The following is a 26,928-nucleotide window of genomic DNA, read 5'->3' on the forward strand; positions in this document are numbered from 1 at the left end:
GTTCTACTTCATTTTTTAAAAGATATTCGTGTGTTATTCTAGTATGACCAATACGACATCTAGAAACAACACACTGATCTTTTCTGCACATAAAATTATTGAAAGGTTTACATAAATTAGGTTTAATTTCATGTAATTTATTACCATCTTTTTTACTCCATTCATTTTTCAATATAGTAAAAACATATTCTCTAATATTAGATTTAAAATCGGTATATGGTATATCACAGTTAGATAAAGGGTCACCCAGGGCATTCTTTGCCTCAAGGTCTACAGCTGTGTTTCCAAGGATTCCAACATGACTCGGCACCCATAGAAATAATATTTCTTTAAGAAGAATTTTTAAATTCCTCATTACATATAAAATTTTGAGAATTGTTGGGTTTTTAATTTTAGTATTTTGTATAGCTTGTAAGCATGAAAGTGAATCAGAACATATAATAAATTTGGATTTATCTGAAGAAGCAATAAATTTCAAAGCCAAAATTATTGCTTCTGGTTCAGCAGTAAAGATCGATGCATCAGATGGCAAACGGAGAGTTGCAGCTCTGTCCCTGAAGACAGCAGCAGATGCAACTCTGTCACCATCTTTTGATCCACCAGTATAGACAGTTGAAAAATCTGAATAATTGGCTTTGATTTCAGCATAGTGTTGCTGAATTAAAAGAGGATTTGTTTTATTTTTATTGTGTTCACGGAGATCAAATATCATTTTTGGTTTGGGAAGTTCCCATGGAGGACATTTGCAAGTTTCAACTTGAGCAACAGATTTTAAATCAAAAGAAGCTAAATGTGGTTTTAAACGTATACCTAACGGAGGAATTTTATTTTCATGTTTTGCAAAAATATCTTCATAAATTGGATTAAAAACACAGCTGTAGGCAGGATTATCTGAGTAGGCTTTTAGTTTGACAGCATATTGAAGTGCAAGCTTCAAACGTCTGTTAGAGAGTGAGTGCTCATCAGCCTCTACATACAGACTCTCAACTGGTGAGGTTTTAAATGCGCCAAGACAGAGACGCAAACCCTGATGATGCACATCATCGAGAATCTGTATGTAGGACTTCCTTGCAGAGCCATACACTATAGAGCCATAATCTAGTTTAGATCTAACTAGAGATCTATATAAATTAAGTAAAATGTTGCGATCAGCACCCCAGTCGGTGCTGCCGACAACTTTTAAAATATCTGATGCTTTTAAACATTTCGATTTTAACATTTTGATATGGGGTAGAAAGGTTAACTTTTTATCGAAAATTAACCCAAGAAATTTGGTTTCATCAACCATTTTAATTGGGTTGCCGTACAAAGTGAGTTCTGGATCAAGATGCAATTTCCTTTTGTTACAAAAATGCATCCCGACCGTTTTTGAAATGGAAAATTTAAACCCATTTTCCGAGGCCCATTTTTCAATTCTTCCAAGACATAACTGTAATTGTCTTTCTATGTTATTCATATTTTTGCCTCTATAACATATTAAAAAGTCATCAACATACAATGAACCTTCAATATTACTTTTTAAAACTTCAACAAGGCTGTTGATTTTAAGACTAAATAATGTAACAGATAAAATACTGCCCTGAGGGACACCCATCTCTTGATCATACAGATCAGACATGGTTGAATTTACTCTAACATTAAATTGTCTGTTAGATAAAAAATTCGAAATAAAATTTGGCATATTGCCTTTCAACCCCATATCAAACAGATCTTTTAAAATACCATACTTCCATGTAGTATCATAGGCTTTTTCTAGATCGAAAAAGACCGACACTACATGTTCATTTTTCGCAAAACCATTACGGACAAATGATTCGAATCGAACAAGATGGTCAAGAGTACTGCGACCTTGGCGGAATCCACACTGGATATTGGCTAAAAGCCCATTGGATTCCAGGAACCAAACAAGGCGATCATTAACCATCCGTTCTAGTGTTTTACAGACACAACTGGTAAGAGCAATTGGCCGATAATTAATAGGATCCGTGTGATCTTTACTTGGTTTTGGAATAGGCACGACGGTTGCAAGCTTCCAGATTGATGGTAAATCACCAGATTCCCAGATGTTATTCATAAGCTGCAAAAGAGTAAAGCAGAATGTATGGCAAGAATATCTGTTTTGGCATTGTGTGATAGCGGTAGTTGAAGAAAGTGTAGAACTCTCTTTTAAGGAAAATATGCCTATTATTTTTGAAAATCTTAATTATAGTAGTGTAAATGTGTCGGTATTTCTAAGAAAAATTCGAAACAAAATGAAATCGGTTTTTAAGAAAAAAGATCTATCTATTGGTAAAGAGCAAGCCATAGGGATTGCTTTCAAAGATGTTGGTCCCATATGTGAAAAAGAGGGTATCAGTTTGGATTGGTTGAAAAATCCATCTCCTATACCAAATAAAATTGATGTAACAAATGGTCTTATTGTTGAATTGAGAAAAGTAAGAATGCAACATAGTATATTACACAAAACAGTTGCATTGTGGGTTCAATTTTTATGTCATTTAAATTACACCCCTGACTTTGATGGGTTAAAACGCAATTGAATTAGTTTACAAAAAATTGTCAAAGATTTCTTTACATAATAGGCAAAATGTCAGTGCCTACTTGACAGAACAATATATCCCCCCTCAGAAAAGATTGATTGATTGATTGATGGTTGCTTACCGTCCAGTGGCAAATATTTCATGCATATTCAGGACGAGAACAAATTAACAATAAATACAATAGGTAGGTTCTGTAATAGGGGCGTCCCGGATTAAGGTCGGAGAAATTTAGACTGCCACGGGAAATGAGGGTATATTGGATAGGGACAGAAATTTGGCCTTGCAACAGGTCACCTACGGACCTCTCAAAGAGTTGTTGCAAGGGTTCTTAACGTGCAAAGAGCGTGGCACTCTCTTTACACGAGGCATCGGATTTTACGTCCCCATTCTGACCGGACGTGGCTGAAAATTTGTACATCCCGCACAGCCAAACGGACGCCCCACTTTAGCAAGGGTTTTACTGCCGGTCGGAGGAAGACCAATGGTGACCATACTTCTATTCCCCAGTCACCCTTGGGGGGCCCTCAGAAAAGAAATACCTTGTGTAATTCTGACTCAAATGAAAAAAGGAATAGTTCAGAAAAGATTGACAATAAAAGGTTTCAAGACTACATCAATAACGCTTCTCATAAGTTTGCCGAACAAAAAAATATTATTATTGACCTGAAGAAAAAAACTGGAAAAGACAAGACAACAAAAATTTAGTGCATACTTGAAGTTATTCAAAATTAGAAAAGAACATAAAAAAGTAACAGCTAAATGTCTGAATTATCAACAAGAAATGTAAACAAAAGACTGAAACGTAAGCAAACAAGTATTTCACAACTAACATCCGAAAAAAACAAACATGAAAAAGAAATGAAATATTTAAGACAAAGAAATAAGAACATAAAAAGAAAGTATAAAGGACAATCAGCACTTCTGAGATATTACCGGAACAAAAACATCAAAAAAGAAAACAGTAATGAAACTGTTGACTCAATAAAAAAATCAGGTATAAGGATGGATTCAGATATGGAAAACAGAATGAAATATTTGGAAAATGAAAATGAGATATTAAAAGAAAATATTGAAGACTTAATGAAATCACAAATAGTTCAAACATTTCATGGGGGAAAATATAATGACACTATAAGGGAGGTATATGCTTCACTTCTATCCATGAATGTTGGAGTATGTAATGTCGAAAAAATTGTTCGCACTGTTTTAGAAAAAATGGGGGGGGGGGGGGGGTTAAAGGTTGAACGTTTACCAAAAAAAACATTTGCAGAAACTATGCTAATAGAAGCGAAAATCATAGCACAATTGCAGGCAACAGAAGCAATGCTAAATAGCAAAAATAACACTCTACACACAGATGGCACAAAAAGGGATGGTCGTGAATTTGGGGGGCTGCAAATAGGAACTGATAGTGGTCAGTACAGTATCGGTTTTGGTTAAAATGTTGCGTGGGGATACAGAAAACTTTTTAGAAATTATTGATTTAGTTATTACAGATATTGCAAAACTTTTACATGAAAATTACACTGAAAAAAAATGAATTATTGTTGTCAATAAAAAATACAATGACAGACAGACACATAGTTAATACATGTCTTAAAACATCACTGGAAAAAATTAAACTAGAATGTATACCAAACAGCTCTGACAATTCTGAAGAAATACGTAAAAAAATATCAAAATTAAATGGTTTTAAATGTAACCTGCACATTCTAGTAAATTTAGCGTCACAGGCTGAATCTGGCTTAAAGTTATGGGAACAGAGTGTACTTGAATCTGAAAGTTTTCATCATACAACCAAAACACTTCTGATTTCATTCGTGCAAGTACAAAGCTGTGTGTGCCAGGTGCTGATGAAAAATCTGGGTACGGTCAACTTTTTTTAACCTTTTTAAAACAGCTTGAAAGTCCAGTTGATTTAAAAATGAGTACTTTTCATGGTCACAGAATAAATTTATTATTTTCCATGGGAGCAGCAGTTTTTTTTCATAGAGAACACATCAAAGAATTTATTGATTCATTTTTCAGGATAACAGAAAGGAATTCATTAATAACTTCAGTCTATTACTATGTAGATAATCCAGTCTATCTTGCTGGTTGTAGGGCATTTGGAATAGTTGACAAAATTTTAACAGGTCCTATTTGGCGTATAATTGAAAGCACCTCACATATTTTAGATTTGAATAAAGTATGGTTTGATTTCAAAAAGATTTTAGAAAAATATTCAGTAGATGCCACAGAACTTGTTGAAGGGAAAGTCTTATATCCTGAATATACTGTTCAAGATAAAGTTTTTGAAAGTTTATTTTTAATTGATAATGAAGAATTAAACATTTTAACCACAGAAGCTTTACAAATTGTTTTGTTAAATTTTTGTATTATAATAGAAAGGCAACTATTTGATAATTTGCCAGGTGGCAGTTCAAATGAAGAAACAGAAGGGGTTAATGGGAAAGAACTTAGAGACGAATCGACGACTGTTAAACCGACAAATATAGTTTCAGAGCGAGATTTTGCAAATTTAGACAGATTAAAAAGGGAAAAACCCAATGCTAACATAATAGCATTGGAAGGTTTAATTTTATTTACCAACAACAAAACATTACATTGGCTTGATCAAATGGAGACAGAAAAGAAAACACAAATTTTCAAATAGCAAGAGAAAGGGCACCTGCAATGTTAAAACAATTTAAACTGAGAAAAGAACATATTAAAAATCAACACATTTTATTATTGAAAAACAAAAGAGAGGAAAAACTCAGAAAAGAAAATTCAATGCAACAAGAACTTCAATCTTTAACCAAGGACATTGAAAAAATAGGAGGTTTATGGGTAACTTCATAAGACATAAATAAACACTTAAAAAAACTTAATGAAACTGAAAAAATGGAAGCAGTAAAATTACAGTTAAAATTTAGAAAAAAAGTATTAAAATGCAATCCAGAAGACAAATTTTTATTGCAATTTTCTGCAAATGGTATTCAGTTTCTCTTGCATGAATTTGTTTCCCATCTTAAAGTTGTGTTGGCAGATGGCTATACACAATCAGTCCCCCCTAACAGTATGGTGTCTTTTGTTATTAAATCCAAAAATGAAAGAGATGAAATTATGCAAAAACAGAGGGACATTGTATTGAAAAAAATAGAAAATATTAAATTAAAAAAATGTATTGAAGCTAACAAAGTTTTCAAAGAACCAGTTCCTAAAAGGAAGAAAACTGTGTCTGTAGTTGAAAACACTTCAAAGAATACTGTTGAAAATAACTCTGATATTATTATGAATGTTGAAAGTTCTTCTCAGTCTTTTGATCATGGTAATGACTAGATTAAATGAATGTCCAGTTGGTAAAAATGTTGTTGTGGCCTATATGGATACATGGTACTCTGGACAAGTTATAGCCCAGGAAAACACTATTTTCAAAGTAAAATTTTTGCATCCTGCAAAATCTGTACAGAATCTTTTTAAATGGCCTGAAAAAAAGGATATTAGTGAAATTGATGAAATGTTTATTTTTTATTTAGATTTTGAAATTTTATCAAAGGACTGGTAGAACTTGGTATTTAACCAATTATCACAAAATTCAATATGAGTACGAACAGTACTGTAGAAAATATTTTGACTAATTACTAATAAATTAGTCTAAAAGCAGCATATCAGCATTAAACAATGCATGTATAAACATCTAAATCTTCACTTGGCATTCGTCGTTTCGTGCAAGAATAAGTTATCCAGACCAAGAATCAACCTTTGACTTTTCAAGTTCATATTTTATTCAATATTGGTAAAAATGTTCGCATGTACATGTGCTTTTACAAATTAAAGAAAGATGCTCATAAATTGTATAAATCTTTAATGATGTCCTCTATAAATTGCATAAATCTGTAGCTGAGCGATACAAATAATGCTTGTTGCATGATTTTTGTGGTGATGGTACCCATAACTTCATATCTACTTGTTGCACTTTTTATGTGGTGATGGTACTCATAACTTTGTATTTAACTGCTGTATGTTTTATGTGGTGATCGTACTCATTTGTATTTACTTGTATGTTTTTGTGGTGATAGTACTCATAACTTTTTATTTTATTGTTGCAGTTTTATTTGGTGATGGTACTCATAACTTTGTATTTACTTGTTGTATGTTTTATGTGTTGATGTACTCATAACTTTGGATTTGCTTGGTTTTTTGATGTGGTGGTATGGTACTCATAACTTTGTATTTACTTGTTGCATGTTTTATGTGGTGATGGTACTCATAACTTTGTATTTACTTGTTGTATGTTTTATGTGTTGAATGTATTCATAACTTTGGATTTGCTTGGTTTTTTGATGTGGTGATATGGTACTGATAACTTTGTATTTACTTGTTGCATGTTTTGTGGTGATGGTACTCATGACTTTGTTTCTACTTGTTGCAAGTTTTATGTGGTAATTGTACTCAACTTTGTATTATGTGGTTGCATGTTATGATGTACATGTATTGTGTAAAGGTCTTACTTGGTGATGGTTTCTTGTTAACTAAAATATGAAGCAAGATTCAGGAATTAGTTTTATTTTTTATTTATTTGTGAATACAAATAAGGTGTCCATCTTGGAAGTCTCATTGATTGTGCTTATCACAAGTGCAAGATGTCTTTGGTTGTATCAAAAAGACAGGTCAAATCTTAGACTTGAAAATTGGTATAAGTTTTTCTACAATAAGATTTACTTTGAACACTGTATTCAATATTAAGAGCAAAGGATTGTTGAGCCAGTCAGATACTGATGTACTGCCAGAGAAGAGTGTCTAAAAGTTGTGTGAAGTGTTATCTTGTGAATTAACATATTAATAAAATCAGGTTATTATGTCTTGGTACAACATATAATCATATCGCAACAAAATTATCTATTTCAACAAATGTACCCGAAAATTAAATACACAGCTGTAAATCACTATCCTTGCTACAAATTAATCAGTGAGAGCTCTAAACTCACAGAATACAATCAATTAAATGAAAAGGTGGATGCAAGACAAACATTTTGGTACCAAGATTTTTAAAATCAGTTGAGAAATGAGCGAGCAGTGAGTGAAAATGTGATTTTACGAGGAAAAAAATGTCAAAATGGCGGCCATTTTCCCCTTCAAACATATACATTTATCAAAATCATATCTAGTGATATTTCACAATGTTGTATCTCAATTTTCATCTTGATACCTTGCACAATTTTAAAGAAATGACATATTTTGTTGTTTTTTTGGTACAAAAAAAGCTAATTCAGGTCTTAGTTAATTGGTGCCATTAAGATTTCTTAGCAAAAATTAGTGCGACAGCATATTTAGAGACCAAGAAATTGATTTTTTTCTACTTTGTTATACCAAGATTGCAGATTTAAACAGACCAGGCAAAATAATATAGTGAATTTAGTACAGTTCTGTACTTGTGTGGGTCAACATGGCTATCAATACCTTTCGGTAATATCAGAATGGACGATTCAAGGTTGTTTGATGCTGATAAAAATTCTTTTAATAACATATGTTGCTGAATATTAATGGTTTTCCCTAAAGAGTGAAGTGTGTTCTGCTAGATTAGAGTATTTTAGGGCACAGTGCTTGCTACTTGCCTCAAAATATGCCTATAAAATCTCAAATCAACACAATTTTAGTGGCGGCCATCTTGACGAAAAAAGGGGGACCGAATGACAACTTTAAATTGTTCATAACTTTGTAACCCTACATTGGATTTTAAAAAACAAGGGCTTAAAATGTTCGTCTTGACAAAAAATGCAAATAATACAATATATTCCCTGTAATAATATAGTCCTGGCATCTCTACATTTGTCCCTAAAACAGAGATGGTAAGAACATTTTTTAATTTTTCCGTTGATTTGAAACATGTTATGATCTTTCAGAACTGTTTGCTGAATAAGTTTTTAACCCCAACTTTACGGTTCAAAGAAAAATGATAGTGTAAAAACAGTACATTTTCATGTTACATTTTTCTGTCAAGGTAGATCATGATGAAGATGGAGTCACATCAACTTGAAACTAAGTACAAAAGTTCATATGGGGAAATTTCCTATTATTTCAAAAGGGGATTCATAAAACTTTATTTTTCCCTTTTTTTGTTTTTTTTCAAGAGGAAAATTTAGTAATTTTTATCCAAACAAGAAATGATTGTAACAGGATGCTGTTACGAAGTCTCCCAAACGAAGCTCCCATAATTCATAATTCCCAGGGTCGCCTGACATTGGGCAAAGTCCAGTGAAAATTGGTTTGGTCCAGTAAAGTTATATGCATTAGTGATGCCTGGGGACTAACCCTGTATATCATTCAAATCATCTTGGCATGACAAACCAGAATATATATGGTTTAGGGGTGGGGCTCTCAACCATTTACAAGATATTAGAACTTTCCCAAATGGCAGAGGGTCGGGATGATCCCTGGGGACTAACCCTGTATATCATTCAAACCATCTTAGCATGACAAACCAGAATATATATGGTTTAGGGGTGGGGATCTTGACCACTTACAAGATATTTGAACTTTCTTAAATGGTAGGGGGTGGGGGTGACCCCTGGGGACTAACCCTGTATTTCATTTGATGTGCTTTATCATGACAAACCAGAATATATATGGTTTATGGGTGGGGATCTCGACCATTTACAAGATATTAGAAATTTCTCAAATGACAGGGGGTCGGGATGACCCCTGGGAACTAATCCTGTATATCATTCAAATCATCTAAGCATGACAAACCAGAATATATATGGTTTAGGGGTGGGGATCTTGACCACTTACAAGATATTAGAACTTTCTTAAATGGCAGGGGGTGGGGGTGACCCCTGGGGACTAACCCTGTATTACATTTGATGTGTTTTATCATGACAAACCAGAATGTATATGGTTTAGGGGTGGGGATCTCAACCATTTACAAGATATTAGAACTTTCTCAAATGGCAGGGGGTCGAGATGACCCCTGGGGACTAACCGTGTATATCATTCAAACCATCTTAGCATGACAAACCAAAATATATATGGTTTAGGGATGGGGATCTTGACCACTTACAAGGTATTAGAACTTTTATAAATGGCAGGGGGTGGGGGTGACCCCTGGGGACTAACCCTGTATTTCATTTAATGGGCTTTATCATTTAGAACATTTTCAATTAAAAAGATTGTGTCTATCACAAACGGTTTTCAATTTATACTCAATTGAAAATTAAAAAAAAAAAATCCCATAGGGTTCTATAGTAAAACCCTCTTTTTTTTTGCCCCTCAAAGTACCCCTTTATAAACCCCATTGCACAAACAAAACCCTGATTGCACCACTAGACATGTTAGTCTTACATATTGTGAAACCCTAAGTTAATCTGACAAGCGGTTTTGGAGAACAGGTGCGGACAAGTTCAAATTTAAAAGCGGCGGAAGAGGAAGAAGAAGGAGACTTAATTATATCAGAGCTGAGAAGGCTGGTACAAATTGATAAAATATACGCCTTTAAGTAATTTCTTGCAACATATTTATGTGAAATGTATAGTGATATTAAAAATTACACCCTTTCAATTTTATTTAGACGTGCCATATGGTCTGGATCTTGAATTAGACATTTAAGATTTAATATTTATAACAATATTTCATTTTATTTCAAGACAAAGTGCACATCAACTGTACAACAGAAACGAGTTACACGTAGTGTATATAGCTTCATCCAGACAAATAATTTTTCAAACTTGGTGGATCATTGTCAAAACAAGAGGCAGTCAGAGAGACAGCAAACCGGATTTTCCTGCAGAGGTCGAACCTTGAACAGTTGAGCAAGTATGGACACAACATTTGAGCTTAAAACAACTCTGAATTAACACACACACACACACAAATTATATATACAGCACTCAGAAAACTAGTTTGTTATACAGAATAACAAACACACCTACCACAAAAGCTTCAAACAATTTAACAAAGAAAAGAAAAATCAAAATGTATAATAAAACAAGAAATAATTGTAAAAGGATGCTGTTACGAAGTCTCCCAAACGAGTCTCCCATAATTCGTCATTCCCATGGTCACCTGACATTGTACAAAGTCCAATACAAATTGGTTTGGTCTAGTATAGTGATATGCATAAGTGACGCCTAGGGATTAACCCTGTATGTCATTCAAATCTACTTGAATGACGAACAGGAATATATATGGTTTAGGGGTGGCGATCTCGACCGTTTACAAGTTCTCAAAAAGAGGGGGGGGGGGGGGGGGGGGGGGTTGATCTCCAGGTATCTCGCCCTTAATTGCATTTCATTTGTTTTTTGGCCCATACAGGAATATATATGGTTTAGGAGCGGGGTTCTCTACCGTTTACAAGTACCTCCCGAAGTTGGTTTCCTTCCTCCAACTTTAGTTTGCCTCAACCAAATGTTATAAAACTTATACACAATGCTTATAACCACATAATACAGTTTAAATTAGAAATTGGGTGGTGTCACTATAACCGTTCTTGAGTTATGCCTCTTTATAATCATAAACATTGCAGAATTTTTCGTTTCCGTTCTCTAACTTTAGTTTGCCGCAACCAAATGTTATCAAACTTATACGCAATGCCTATGAACACAAAATACAGATCAAGTTAGAATTTTGGTGGTGTCACTTTTACCGTTCTCGAGTTATGCCCGTTTACAAATGGAAAAAAATGCTGAATTTTTCGTTTCTGTTCTCTAACTTAAGTTGGCCTCAACTAAATGTTATGAGACTTATACCCAATACTTATTACCACAAAACTCAGATCAAGTACAAATTTGGGTAGCGTCAATTTTACTGTTCTTCAGTTATGTCCCTTTATAACTTTATATGATATGCAAGCGGGGGCATCATCTGTTTCCCATGGACACATTCCCCATTTATTTAAATACAAAATCTTCATTGGTTTTACTCTTCTTGAATTTTACTTTACACCAACACATAATACCAAATTACTTTGTAAATACCAATTAGCATGTACACAACTTGAGCAAACTCTGCAGATTGTGCGGAAAATTTATCAAAGTCAGATCGAAGAACTGATAAAACACAATATGCTGCTGAATTACTAAATTTCTATGATGTTTATATCAACAATAAGGAAACAGGTGAATGGCAAAATGTAATTGATGAAAACATTGCAGAGGAAGAGCTTCTATTGGTATTTTCATCCTCGGCAATTTACATTGTTTTTGGAAAGTACATTTCTTAGTAAAACTCAAGTGTGGGCGTGCATGAAAATTGTTTACCTCGATAAAGTTGAAAATAAATATTCTGGCTTAACTTCCTAGAAATTTTTTTCTTACCGCATGTAAATTGTTAGTAAAAAAATAAATATTCTGACCCGATCAAATCTACCCGGCCCTTACTTCAGGATTAAATCTCAAATGATCGTTCCCTTACCTGAAAAAGTTTGTAAAAATTTCTGTATTTTATTGTTCTGGAAATTCATGCATCAACCCTGAACAGAACACATCTTTGATATTTAGCCAGACTATAATTTGAAATCATCTTAAATATTACCAATTCAACAAGAAGTAAGAAGATTTTTGAATATCGTTTCGATTTGTATAAATATTGATTAAGTCATCAGAAAATTAAAATCATACTAAATAGTATTGTTATCCACATATGCACTTTCACGGTATTGCATAATCTGTCGATACCTCTATTTTGGCATTGCACAAGGTCATATCCCTAAGGGTAACTGGGGAATAGAAATATGGTAGTTGTATTCTTTGTCATATGTTAACGCAGAGTAACTTCATTTACTCTCTCTCGGAAAAAAGACACGGAAGGATTGTATGCCGTGGTTGTAATAGCTTTTATGACTGATTGATTGATTATTGGTTGCTTAACGTCCAGTGGCAAATATTTCATGCATATTCAGGACGAGAACAAGTTCACAATAAAAACAAAAGGTAAGTTCTGTCATAGATTAAGGGATTAAGGTCGGAGAAATTTAGACTGCCACGGGAAATGAGGGTATATTGGATAAGGACAGAAATTTAGCCTTGCAACAGGTCACCTACGGACCCCTCAAAGAGTTGTTGCAAGGGTTCTTAACGTGCAAAGAGCGTGGCACTCTCTTTACACGAGGCATCAGATTTAACGTCCCCATTCTGACCGGACGTGGCTGCAAATTTGTACATCCCGCACAGCCAAACGGACGCCCCACTTTAGCACGGGTTTTACTGCCGGTCGGAGGAAGACCAATGGTGACCATACTTCTATTCCCCAGTCACCCTTGGGGGTGCTTTTATGACTGAATGTCTGTATTTCAGTGATTTCGTTGATTTTTAAACGCTCGTTTGACTATGATAATTAAGATGAGACGGTAATGACATTTTGTCTTCATTAAGTCGATACATTTTCAACTGTTTGTATTGACTTCTGTGAATATTTAAATTATAAGATGTACTGGAGCTGCAGTAATCCCACACACAAACAGTTGTTTTTCTATCGGACATTGGGGCATACAGGGTAGTAAGTTTTGCCAGCCAGACCTTTTTTTCACTCAAAATAAAGTGAGATGCTTTTTAATAGTTAATTGTTATTGTGTAATATATTATTGTAATCTGTGATTCATATTCATAAACATTGTAGTTTATTCAATATATTAATACAAAAGTGATGATCAAAGAGTTATTCCTCACAGGAGTACTTTGACACCAGATAATCATTGGCTGCTTCATTTTGGTCGGATTCGAAACCAGACTCTTAGCCTGAATTATTATCATTACCAGAATCACTATCAGACAAGTCTTTCTGACTGGCATTTATTTGGCATTTACTTATCTAATGATCTGTTGTTGTGCTCAACTTGAAGTTGGCAATCCTGTCAAAAAGAGATGTTTAATTTTTAGATTGTCACTAGTACTACGTTTTCCATGTGATATGCAAATTGTGCAGGTCATCATGTTGTCCGTGTTGTAAACCAATTTTGGATTAAATGACCTATCGGACCTCTTCTCCTTTTCATAAAATGACCGTTTTATGGCTTTGTTAGATTGAAGTGGTGACTGATTTGGCCTTTAACCAGGTTTAGACCCACTCACAAGTTTAATCGGCCACGACATATTTATTTAAGATGATCATGAATTTAAAACAAAAAACTGCCGCAACTGTAATCTGATTTTTTAAGGGCCTCTTTCACGATGCATATTTTTATGTTATTGCATTATCTTCTTGGTTACCCATTTTTTTCTAAATAAAGTAGGCTGAGATATTTTATCCAGGGCTGGATTATATTTTTAGAAGTGTAAAATGTTATCATGTGGGCACTTTCTTCGTACAAATTTATATCTATTGCCTCAAATGGTAATTTCTTTGCTTTGCCGGTACTCTGAACAATTTGTAGTTTTAATAAATGCACCTACTGTCCTATAACAAAAGTTTTGTAGATTGCTATTATTGTATTAAACTTCTGTAAACTTTTACATTTTGATCTTTTCCTCTGAAACCCCTGGCAGTCTAGGCAAAGTTCGTCAAATCCTTTCATCATTTTAACTTCATTTATTAGTACATGATACACTCAGATAGATAACATTGAAGACAACCAAAGACCCTCTTACAATACTGAAATTGACTATTGAATTTCAAACCGACAGTTCTAACACTTCCAGGAGAGCCAATGTTTAGCTAAGCCCGACTTGTGGTTATTTTGGTAGGTTGGCAGATTGTCACCCAAGTAACCCCATTTAACAAAGACATACTGAAACTCAATACAGGAGGACTGTTTCTTGTGAGTTTGTTATCACGTGTTGTTACTTTGTGTAAATAGTAGTTTATTTTCAATGTAATTAGGGCAGATGGATACATGGTGAGCTATAACATGGTCCTAGGAGCCTCTTGTTCCTGTGCATGTAATTTGAGTAAATAAACATATTTTAGATAAAAACAACACAACTTGATATTTTACACATACAGTGGAAGTTATAGCTTTTAATCTAGATTAAAACATATGTCTGTATCAGGTAACACATGTTTCTGATTTAAAGATTGATTGATTGTTGTTTGCTTTACGCCGCATTAGCACAGAAAGGCTATATCGCGGCGAGAGCTAATTCGAATATTATAACAATTTAAGGTATATTTTTAAAATCAGACAAAAGGTCTTTCAATAAACTAAAATTCTAGACTAAAGCAAATTGATTATTTACAAATAAAAATCAACACTAAGATAACGTGATCAAAATTAAAATCGTTTTAAATATAACAACATTTTTATATTTTATAATATATTCCAATTTCTTTTAAGAATGAAACAATATTTGTAAATGGAATATTATTAAATAAATCATACATATTATTGACATTGAAATGCTTCTTCCGAATATCAGCAAAGTCAATACAATTGATTAAAACATGTTTAATAGTATACTTGCAGTTACAAGGTATACATTGTGGTTCTACTTCATTTTTTAAAAGATATTCGTGTGTTATTCTAGTATGACCAATACGACATCTAGAAATAACACACTGATCTTTTCTGCACATAAAATTATTGAAAGGTTTACATAAATTAGGTTTAATTTCATGTAATTTATTACCATCTTTTTTACTCCATTCATTTTTCAATATATTAAAAACATATTCTCAAATATTAGATTTAAAATCGGTATATGGTATATCACAGTTAGATAAAGGGTCACCCAGGGCATTCTTTGCCTCAAGGTCTACAGCTGTGTTTCCAAGGATTCCAACATGACTCGGCACCCATAGAAATAATATTTCTTTAAGAAGAATTTTTAAATTCCTCATTACATATAAAATTTTGAGAATTGTTGGGTTTTTAATTTTAGTATTTTGTATAGCTTGTAAGCATGAAAGTGAATCAGAACATATAATAAATTTGGATTTATCTGAAGAAGCAATAAATTTCAAAGCCAAAATTATTGCTTCTGCTTCAGCAGTAAAGATCGATGCATCAGATGGCAAACGGAGAGTTGCAGCTCTGTCCCTGAAGACAGCAGCAGATGCAACTCTGTCACCATCTTTTGATCCATCAGTATAGACAGTTGAAAAATCTGAATAATTGGCTTTGATTTCAGCATAGTGTTGCTGAATTAAAAGAGTATTTGTTTTATTTTTATTGTGTTCACGGAGATCAAATATCATTTTTGGTTTGGGAAGTTCCCATGGAGGACATTTGCAAGTTTCAACTTGAGCAACAGATTTTAAATCAAAAGAAGCTAAATGTGGTTTTAAACGTATACCTAACGGAGGAATTTTATTTTCATGTTTTGCAAAAATATCTTCATAAATTGGATTAAAAATACAGCTGTAGGCAGGATTATCTGAGTAGGCTTTTAGTTTGACAGCATATTGAAGTCCAAGCTTCAAACGTCTGTTAGAGAGTGAGTGCTCATCAGCCTCTACATACAGACTCTCAACTGGTGAGGTTTTAAATGCGCCAAGACAGAGACGCAAACCCTGATGATGCACAGCATCGAGAATCTGTATGTAGGACTTCCTTGCAGAGCCATACACTATAGAGCCATAATCTAGTTTAGATCTAACTAGAGATCTATATAAATTAAGTAAAATGTTGCGATCAGCACCCCAGTCGGTGCTGCCGACAACTTTTAAAATATCTAATGCTTTTAAACATTTCGATTTTAACATTTTGATATGGGGTAGAAAGGTTAACTTTTTATCGAAAATTAACCCAAGAAATTTGGTTTCATCAACCATTTTAATTGGGTTGCCGTACAAAGTGAGTTCTGGATCAAGATGCAATTTCCTTTTGTTACAAAAATGCATCCCGACCGTTTTTGAAATGGAAAATTTAAACCCATTTTCCGAGGCCCATTTTTCAATTCTTCCAAGACATAACTGTAATTGTCTTTCTATGTTATTCATATTTTTGCCTCTATAACATATTAAAAAGTCATCAACATACAATGAACCTTCAATATTACTTTTTAAAACTTCAACAAGGCTGTTGATTTTAAGACTAAATAATGTAACAGATAAAATACTGCCCTGAGGGACACCCATCTCTTGATCATACAGATCAGACATGGTTGAATTTACTCTAACATTAAATTGTCTGTTAGATAAAAAATTCGAAATAAAATTTGGCATATTGCCTTTCAACCCCATATCAAACAGATCTTTTAAAATACCATACTTCCATGTAGTATCATAGGCTTTTTCTAGATCGAAAAAGACCGACACTACATGTTCATTTTTCGCAAAACCATTACGGACAAATGATTCGAATCGAACAAGATGGTCAAGAGTACTGCGACCTTGGCGGAATCCACACTGGATATTGGCTAAAAGCCCATTGGATTCCAGGAACCAAACAAGGCGATCATTAACCATCCGTTCTAGTGTTTTACAGACACAACTGGTAAGAGCAATTGGCCGATAATTAATAGGATCCGTGTGATCTTTACTTGGTTTTGGAATAGGCACGACGGTTGCAAGCTTCCAGATTGATGGTAAATCACCAGATTCCCAGATGTTATTCATAAGCTGCAAAAGAGCTTCCAGCGAGGAATCTGGCAAGTGTTTTAACAGTTGGTAGTGAATATTATCAGGCCCACAAGCTGTATCATGGGCTTTTGATAGAGATGTTTTAAGTTCTTCAAGAGAAAAGAGTTTATTATAATTTTCACCATTTTTTGATTTAAAGTTTAATTTAATTTTTTCTTTTTGTTTTTTAACTTTTTTAAAATCTTCCCTGTAGTTGTTAGAAGAAGAAGATTTCGCAAAAGTTTCACCAAGCTTGTTGGCAATATCCTTTTCAGATGTTAATAAATCATTGCCATTTTTTAAATGTTTAACTGTGGCTTTATAATTTTTACCTTTTATCTTTTGTATCATGTTCCATACTTTTGTCATCGGAGTGCGAGATGTTATCTCCGAGACAAATTTCTTCCAAGACGTTCGTCGTGCTTGCCTGCAAGTCCGCCGTGCCTTAGCGCGAAAAACACGGAAATTACTCAAGTTTTCTGTCGTTGGTTGTTGGTTGAACCGTCTTTCAGATTTTTTACGGTCACCTATTGCTTGATCACAAGCATCATCAAACCATGGTTTGCTGGGATGTTTCGGATTTGCCGAGGTCTTAGGAATAGTTCTGTCAGCAATTGACGTTAAAACTGTATTAAAAGTTAAAATTGGATCTTGTACAGTCTCAAACATCTTTGACTGAAGTTCCGCTTGACAGAGATTCTCAAACAAGGACCAATCCGCCTTGTCAAGTTTCAAACGTGGTACTCTCTGTTGGGCAGAAGTAAAAAGATGTTCAAGTACTATTGGAAAGTGATCACTTCCACATAGATCATCATGAACACGCCATGAATAATCCAGAAGAAGAGAGGGATCGCAAATAGTGATATCAATAGCAGAATAAGACCCGTTTCCAGGATGAAGATAAGTATTAGATCCATTATTAAAAATGCATAATCCTTCTTGAGAGACAAAGTCCTCAATGATCTTACCTTTGATATTATGAGACTTGCTTCCCCACAAGGGGTTGTGTGCATTGAAGTCGCCCATAAGTATAAATGGCGAGGGCAATTGATCAGTGAGGTTTTTGAGTTTAGCTTTATCTACAATTGAATTGGGTGGAACATACATAGAACATAATGTAATTGTTTTATCCAATGACAAACGAATTGCAACCGCCTGCAGATCCGTGGTGAGTTGGACTGTGCTATGAATGACGTTGTCCTTCACAAAAATGGATGATCCGCCTGCAGCACGTTCATCTACCTTAGAAAATGTGCTTTACATGTTGTATCCTTTTAAAGATACATTGTCACTTTCTTTTAAATGAGTTTCTTGAAGACAAAATGCAGTAGGTAAAAATGACTGAACTAGAAGCGTTAACTCGAGAAGATTTATTTTAAGACCTCGGCAATTCCATTGGATGATATTAGTCATGATTTGTTAATAGACGGGCGAATGCTATCGAGCCTGCCAGCATTCTTATTTCGCTCACCCTGAGATTGTAAACTTTCGGGTGGCGGAACACTTTCGATTTCCATTTCTGATTCGTCGTTAAGTGTTGAAAATCTGTTGTGTGAGGAGAGTCGTCGATCTCCAGGACCATGCGCAGCTGGTTTTACTCCGCCGCGACCCCTACCCCGCGACCTCGAATCAGAAGACTTCTGAGAGGATGTATTTGCTGGCTTCTTTGGGACATCCTTCTGTTCTGGAGAACGAAGAGGAGACGGGGCTTTAGAAGACTCTGTACCAGATGCAGAAGATAAACTAGTTTTATTAGATGCAGATGAAGGAGGATTATTGGAGATGGAAGAATCATCTATGTCACTGGGAAGATCCCAGACAGATTCACCGCCCCAACTGTCTGATTTAACTGTATCTTTTTTATTTGATTTCTTTTTTTCATTATTTTTAGATGATGACATTGAGCTCTGTAAGGAAGATTGAGTTGACTGAGTACTGGTTTTAGAAGGTGTTGGTTTTCTTGGAACTAATATTTTATCGTTAGGTTCTGTTTCAACAGGCAGCATTGTAAATGTCTCAGCATCAATTGGCCAGGTCATGCGAGTTTGTGTATGCTCGTGACTGAATGAGCGGACAACTTTGCTGGCGTACGATGGTCTGTTCGAAACAAGGAGATCATTCGAAACAGAAGCTATCTGTTTAGCTTCTGGGTAACTGATGTTTCTTTCTGTTTTAATTTTGATAATATTTTTTTCTTTAAGGTAAACAGGGCAGTCCCTAGATGATGAAAAATGGGATTCACCACAGTTTACGCATTTAGAAGATTCAGAGCTACAGGTTGTTCCCTCGTGTCCTTCGTCAGAACACTTGAAGCATCTCTGCGTACCACGACATTGTTTGCTTCCATGACCAAACTTTTGACAAGTGAAGCATCGAATTGGGTTAGGGATAAACCTGTCAACTCTGATTCCGAAGCAACCTAAAGTAATAGATGGAGGAGGAGTTGGAGTTCTAAATGTCAAAAGATATGTATTTAATTTGATTATATTTCCATTCTTTTTTATTTGAAATCTAACAACATCAGTTACACCTTGGCTTGAAAGTTCCTCACAGATTTCTTCCACGGTAAGGTCACCAAGGTATTGACTTCTGTCTCGAATAATCCCCTTACAGCTGTTCAAACTGTTGTGAGGAGAGGCAGAAACAGGAAAGTTTGTAATTGTTGTCAGTGTAAGCAAATTTGTTGACTGACTTTTGTTGGAACATTCAACCAACAAATTGCCTGATCTCATTTTTGAAACTTTTTTTACAGTACCAGCAACGCTTTGAATTTGTTTGTGAATCACAAAGGGAGATATTTTGGAAATTGGTTTTTCATCTGTTCCTTTTATTACAATAAATCTGGGCCAACTGTCATCTTCCTGACAGGGCACTGAATCATCACATTTTCTTTTTTTATGTATTAAAGCTGATTTAGAGGGTTGGTTTTGTTGTGCCATAGGAAATGAGAAAGATTCACCATTCTTGTCATCCACCCACCTCGGAGTGCCTACAAGGGCGATGCTGTGTTTCCGTGGCGAGCCGGGGTCAAGTGCTAATGCTGAAAACGAGCTCCAAGTATAACATGTATAACGTAGCTGGTCCCCAAAATTAGCACCCAAGATCCACTGCGGAAAGCACCAGATGTTCCAAGAATAGTATACTCAAGCAGAGCGTATCCATCAAGCGAAATAGAAAGCGTACCACTTGATTGACCCATGAGCCATCGCCTTCTTCAGTTATCCGAAATATAAATAGCTTAATTTAAAACACATGTGTATATAATGAAAATTGTTACAAGAAAGCTTATTGTTGAGGATTAACTGAAGGGCTCGACATGACCAGCCGATTGATCGAACCGGGTCCATCCGACCTCCCGTTTAGATGATATTGGAGCCAAAGCAGCTTATTGAACTATAGTCTCGTCCGTCCGGGTATTTTTCTGACCGTAAGAAGTCTGGCTACAGCCCTCATCCGCAAGGATCTCGTCAACCACCGACACGGGTAGCAACCCACGGCCAACGGGTTGGAGAGCCTATTTTATTTAAAACATCGGGCAACTCATACGATGTTCGGATCACTTTAGTCTGGTCTCTACCCTTCGACCTGTCCAGCATGGGTAACCCTACCAGGAGACGAAGCTCCAACTGGCATAGCTCTTGGGGTCACTGAGACACGCAAGCCCCCCGACCACGGCAAGGATAGCGATCCACCGGGGGGCTGATTTAAAGAATAAATAGACTAAAATGCCCCAATTTGTGAATGCATCTACAGGATGGATGCATTATGATTTTGCAGACAGAAAGAACAAGCAAGTGAGAAGTAGTACCTCGCAACAATAACCAAAATCTTATCTAACAATACAACCAACCAGGTTCAAGTTTGGTCGAAACACTGAAAATTATGGAAAATCTTTACTTCCCAAATGGTAGAAACGTTAGAGGAAAACTATTATCAATGGTAACCAAACTTGTTAATAGTCATGGTGAAGAGATAACAAACTTTACTAATATTTATTAGTATGGAGTAAGGTGTTTTACACAAAAGTTCAGGATTTATCTATTAACCAGGTAGAAGGTAGGTCTTTAAGAAACAGGAACGATTATATACCATGAACTGCGTCAACGTCACATGTAAATCAGTGTAGTTTTGTGACATATTAAATTAAAAGAGGAGGTGCACATCTTCAACGTGTCCACAATCATGTCGCAAAATTTCAGAAAAGTCAAGCTTACTAGTAATGAGTTTTACCGTGTCTCCACTTTCCATGTTTTATGCTCATCTACTTCCTGCAAACCTTTGCGTAATGCGAACTTTTGTAATATATGTTTTCAGCTTCTACTGGAAGACATTATTACGAATGATTTAACATTTAGTATATGGGTTTTGGCATAATTAATTATGCCAAGTCTTCTCTTCCCAGGTTTCCAGTATATGTACTTGTTAACTGTGCAACTAAGTGGAGTGGGGGTATTCTTAGCATGACGAAGTATGCAATCTCTGACAAACATTGCAATAGTGAGACATAGTATTTTCTAGATTCAAATTTTGTGCCACTCAGGCACTCAGATTCAAGCCAATTTGTTCCAACACAGAAACAACAAAAAAAAAGTCTGAATGATGAATGTTAGGGGTTCCGCAACTTAATGGTTTCTAAAAGTTTAACTTGCATAGAAAGTGTGATTTTGAATGAGGCCTGTTTGGCGCCATTTATTAGCCAAGTGAGCATTAAATTTTCCTTGTAGCCTATCCAGTCTATTCATTTTCTTATTTTCTTTGATTGGGAATATCTACACATGGAGGAATAGATGGTCATAGTCGGCTTATGACATTTGTGAAAACAGATATAAATAATAAGGCAACGGCAGTATTGAGCCAGTTTGTTGGTGCTTGTATGCAGGATGGAGTACCTTCTAGGGTTAGATCTGAGCATGGTGAAGAAAATGTCATGATTAGCCTATTTATGAAATTGATAAATGCTCAGGAGACTCAGTCATATCACTGTCAGATATGCTCATTATCAAAGGATCGAAAGGTTAGGAGGAATATATTTTAGAAGATTATACAAAAATTCTATGACCTTTTCTATCTGATTGGGGATAGAGGCCTGTTGGATGTAGACAAACATTTCACATTTTAGCGTTACAAACTATTTATGTGTCAATAATAAATGAAGCTTTGCAAGTTTGCAGGCAAGAATGGAAAAGCCGTAACAGAACTCCAAAGCAAATATGGTTAAGTGGAATTTTACAAAATGTTAATAAGGAAGCAACACATATTACCAATTTGTATGGGGAAAATATTCTAATCATGTGCTAAAAAAACCATTGGTGATAAAAATCAAATTAAGGGTTCTGACGCTTGGCATTTTGCGATACAACTAGCACAATATGTATTAAATGAACAACAGCATGATAAAATCTCTGAAGATACAGTTGACTTGATTCAAGTACTAGTTGAAATTATCAACATTGCATACAGCTCAGAGGAGAAAAGATCACCACGGCAGATACTACGGTTGTATAACCTTACTTTTTTATTTGGAGTATTAACAAAATCTGTTATTGGAACACCAGTGAAAATAACCACCAGAAAACTGTATGGTTGCCATTTCCACAGTTTAGTTGTACATCTACCAGAAGTCTACAGGATTGTAAATACAAAATCAATTTTATGTGAACAAGAAGAAAGATCATTTGGAAGCTTACGGAGAATTGCTGAAACTACAACAAATAGGAAACCAGGTTGGATTATAGATAATACAATCATTCGATATAATGCTCAACAGAATAGTGATGACAGAAGTGACTCATTTGCAAAGCAAGATTCAACCATCAGTCGCCAAGCTAAGCGTCTACCACACAGGAAAAATACCATCTTCACAAAGAAACTGTTATCTGGAAAATCATCAGTTGTGCAATCTCATTTAGCAAGAATCGCAGATTTCATTATCCCTGGTGATCAAATCTGGTGGCATTATGATGGTGAAAATGTTGTTTTTCATGACAGCATTGATGAACCAAACTTCAGATTGGAGGGTCCTCCACTGTCAAATTACCGTTCAACTTCACTGAAAAAAAAAAATCACTAATGTAAATAGCATCTGGGAAAGCTGTATTTCTTTGGTCAAATTACAGAAACTCATTGTGCCAATACTTAGACTTAAAACTAAGGAGAATGGAAAGCCTGTTTTCCTCGACACACAGATCAGATCAGGTGTGTATAATCTAAAATAAAATATAGAGTGCTTTAAACACCAATTATTTATTAAGTAAATTTGACAGAAACTTTCAGGCTATGAAAAAATTGTTACATAAATGCATAAAACTTGCTACATAATTGTCAAAAATTAAAAATAACAATAAAGTGTGTACACATTACACCGATGGCCTGATCACACCATCATTTCATCATTTCCCATGTTCAGAAAACCATGAGATATGAATCCTGTAATTTGACATATAATTTAGAAAGATCACATCTGAATGAACATATGTACTATAGAGCTTCAAGCTGATATGGCTAAAACTTAATCATTTACCTTAACCAAATACTTTAAACTGATACAGGACTGAGAGGCAAACAAGAGCAGAGACTGGAAAACTTGACAAAATTTTACCATATATACTCGAGGAAAATTATCACTTTTAAAGTTAGAAACCTCTGAGAAACATGCTAATCAATTGGGTCATTACTAGTAATATTTTGCAAAAAACAGAACATCTTTCTATTGAAAGTAGATTTTTAAAAACATGAATTCTCATTTATTTTTCAGCAACAGTCAACATTAGCAAAGAAAAAGCAATACCACCAAAGAAACATAATGGTAAGCAAGTTATACAAGTGAAATGATCAAAATGCTTAAAAACTTTACAAAAATGTGACTGCAACTTTCTTAATATACAAACCCTACATCAAATACTATAATATTTACCGATGTGAAGGTTGAAGAATTGACTGATGAAAAAACCATGTAAACCATTTAATTCATGCCATTAATTATTCTAATATTATCCCCTTCTTATTAAAAGTTCTGCATTCTTGATGTCACACCAATACACCGACACTAGTCACTACATATGTCCTCTGAAACATAAGGGTAAGCATTAGTAATTATAAAAAAAACATATTTGGTAAAGTCCTTCAACACTGAACTAAGTCGTAAACATGTTCATTCTTTTTATATCATGATTGCTTGTGTTATTTTTTAAGTGAAAAGATATTTGATCTGCTTCCATTTTTTTCAGGTGACATATTGGATGACCTCTCCACAACAGGGGAACCAATCATGCAAGGTAATTTATGAACATAAGAATAAAATATAACCATTCACTTATAATGAAATGCTCAGAGACAAGATACTGAAGTGAATTGATACAATGATTCAAGTCAACACCTTGCCCTAAGTTTTTTCATATTACTGGTAGTTTTATTGCAAAAGAAAACACTAACATTTAGATACTTAAAATACGGAACATCTGTACTAAAACAGTAGTCTACATTTTTCTCTGTAAACATTTTCATTTTGATACATCATCACGTTTACTTTCTGTACAGTAATGATAATTGAAATTTTGCTATATTCCAAATGCTATTGCACTCTATGTGTAAGGAAACATGACAGTGAGATAAAACCCACGTAGTTTACAAAGCTCACATATAAATGAATATGTTTATCAAATTTCTTAGTTAATGGGACTACAAATTCAACAACTTGACTAAGACAGATGCATGGAAAAATGCGATTATATGCGTGTTCATGGCTGATACACCTGAATGGAATTCAGTGGTAAAAAAAGTTAACATTAAAAACATTAATAAAAATGTTTCAGTTCACAATTATAATTATTAAATAGATTTTTTATTGATGTGTAAACTAGGTTGCTGACTAACAAACTAAACATAAAATTATTTTTACCAGATTTAAGTTGTTTTTTCCCCCAGATAATGAGCAGGAAGTTTGATGAACCTGCATTAGTTCTGTATGGCAAGAAAAGCTACAGCAATCACGAGGAACAAACATCAATTCTCAGTGATATTTTGACAGGGATCTACTGAAATAGATATTTGATAAGAATTCATGTATGCATTTATTGCCAGGGAAACATAATATCAGCAGAATGTTGGTGGGATTTGAGATTTTTTTTACTATTTCAGTAATTTAACTTAATCAACCAAATCTAGAATAAACTAGTTATACAATTAATTGTACAAAATCAGACTCAATACTTCTTTCTTTAGTTTTTTAGAAAAACAGGAGCTGTTAGTAAAAGGTAAACAGATTTTTTTTTACATTTATTGGAATTTATCTAAATTGCATCAAATTTCAATCTTTCAAATACATGTACCATGCACAACTCCAGAACAGGAAAAGTGAAAATTGCCAATATTACCTTGACCTTCATCATTTAGTCATCAATCACAACATATTTAAATTTTAAAGAATTTGTTGAACCATTCTTATGTTGGCAACTGCCCACACACCCACTGTACTTTACAAGTTTAATAACCAAATTTTTCCATTGGAAACCCAGCAACAATAATTTAAAATAGATGCATTAACATTTCAGAGCAGAACGAATGCCCATTTATGCAAGAAAGTGGCAATATGGTCACACTGACAGCTGAAGTTCATTATGCCTTTGGTAAGTTTTGCATAAACTATTTCAGTTAACAAACATTGTTTCAATCCTATACATACAAATTTTTACTGATAGCAAATATACTGCAGCAATGGACAAGGATAAATACTAGGCCAGGATTTGAACCTGGAACCTCCTCAATCTTGTTGAGTTGCTCTTCCATCTGAGCTACCTAGTGTTATATTAGGAACAAATTTACCCATTTTTACAACTGATGTAGCTTATAAGAAGTATGGTATTTAAATTCAAAACAAAGTTACAATGTATACTCCAAATGTTTTTCTTCAACAAATTTTTTTTTGTATATTCATCATCATTTAAAGCATGTGAAGGGATTGCAAATCCGACTATCTAATACAATACTTTTGTAATTTCTAATTTGATTGGATAACAATATTATTATTTGAGCGTTGCTGAGGAGTCTAATGTATGTCTGGTGTGCAAAATGTAAGCTAGATTATGATATCTTTGATTTATATTTTTTTACTTATTTCAAACCTTCACAGAGGTAAGGATTAATCTATTTCTATTGTTAGCTTTAAAGATACTTATCTCCATTTCAGCAACTGATCCATTTTCGACAAAGAGCTCAGAACAGGGAATTCAGATTATCTCTTCTTGTGGAGACCATGGCAAGTTTTAATACGCTACAAAAAAGATTCTTTATAGATATGTATATCAAATACTTTTCATATTGAACAATTAAGATACTCTTTCTTTCACATTAAAATGATTTTGGACATTGAAATGATGATGTATGTCTTAATTGCTTTCTGAAATTTTTCTTAGTAAGATTATTTTCTATTTTAAAAAAATAAATTCAATAATCAATGCTATAATTATCTTCATTTCACCAATTTAACCAATATCATTGAACAGTACACTCGGGAAGATCTTTGCATCCTGACTCCATCATACAAGTGTTTGAAGCAGGACCAGTTATAGAATACACTCGAGCTGGTGTACAAGGCAAGTTATTCTGTTGAAATCTGTGATATAAATTGCATCGTTTGTATATTAAGGAAGATTGAATTGGACAATGGGAAATGGATAAGGGAGATAATGTGTTTGTTTTAAGAGTTTTAACAGCACAGTTGAATAATTTATTTTCAACTGAATGAATGAATCTTTTTATTTTATTTCATTTAATTATGAAGTAAATTTTAAGACACATTGTAATGGTCTGTTTCAGATGCAAAACTATCTAACAAAGAGCAGAAAGGAAGCATAGATAAAGAAATTAGGAGATTATACTTTATCAATGTCAAAGAGGAAGCTGAAAACAGAAAGGG

Source organism: Mytilus californianus, unplaced genomic scaffold (assembly GCF_021869535.1).
Source record: "Mytilus californianus isolate M0D057914Y unplaced genomic scaffold, xbMytCali1.0.p SCAF_23, whole genome shotgun sequence".
Classification (NCBI taxonomy): domain Eukaryota; kingdom Metazoa; phylum Mollusca; class Bivalvia; order Mytilida; family Mytilidae; genus Mytilus; species Mytilus californianus.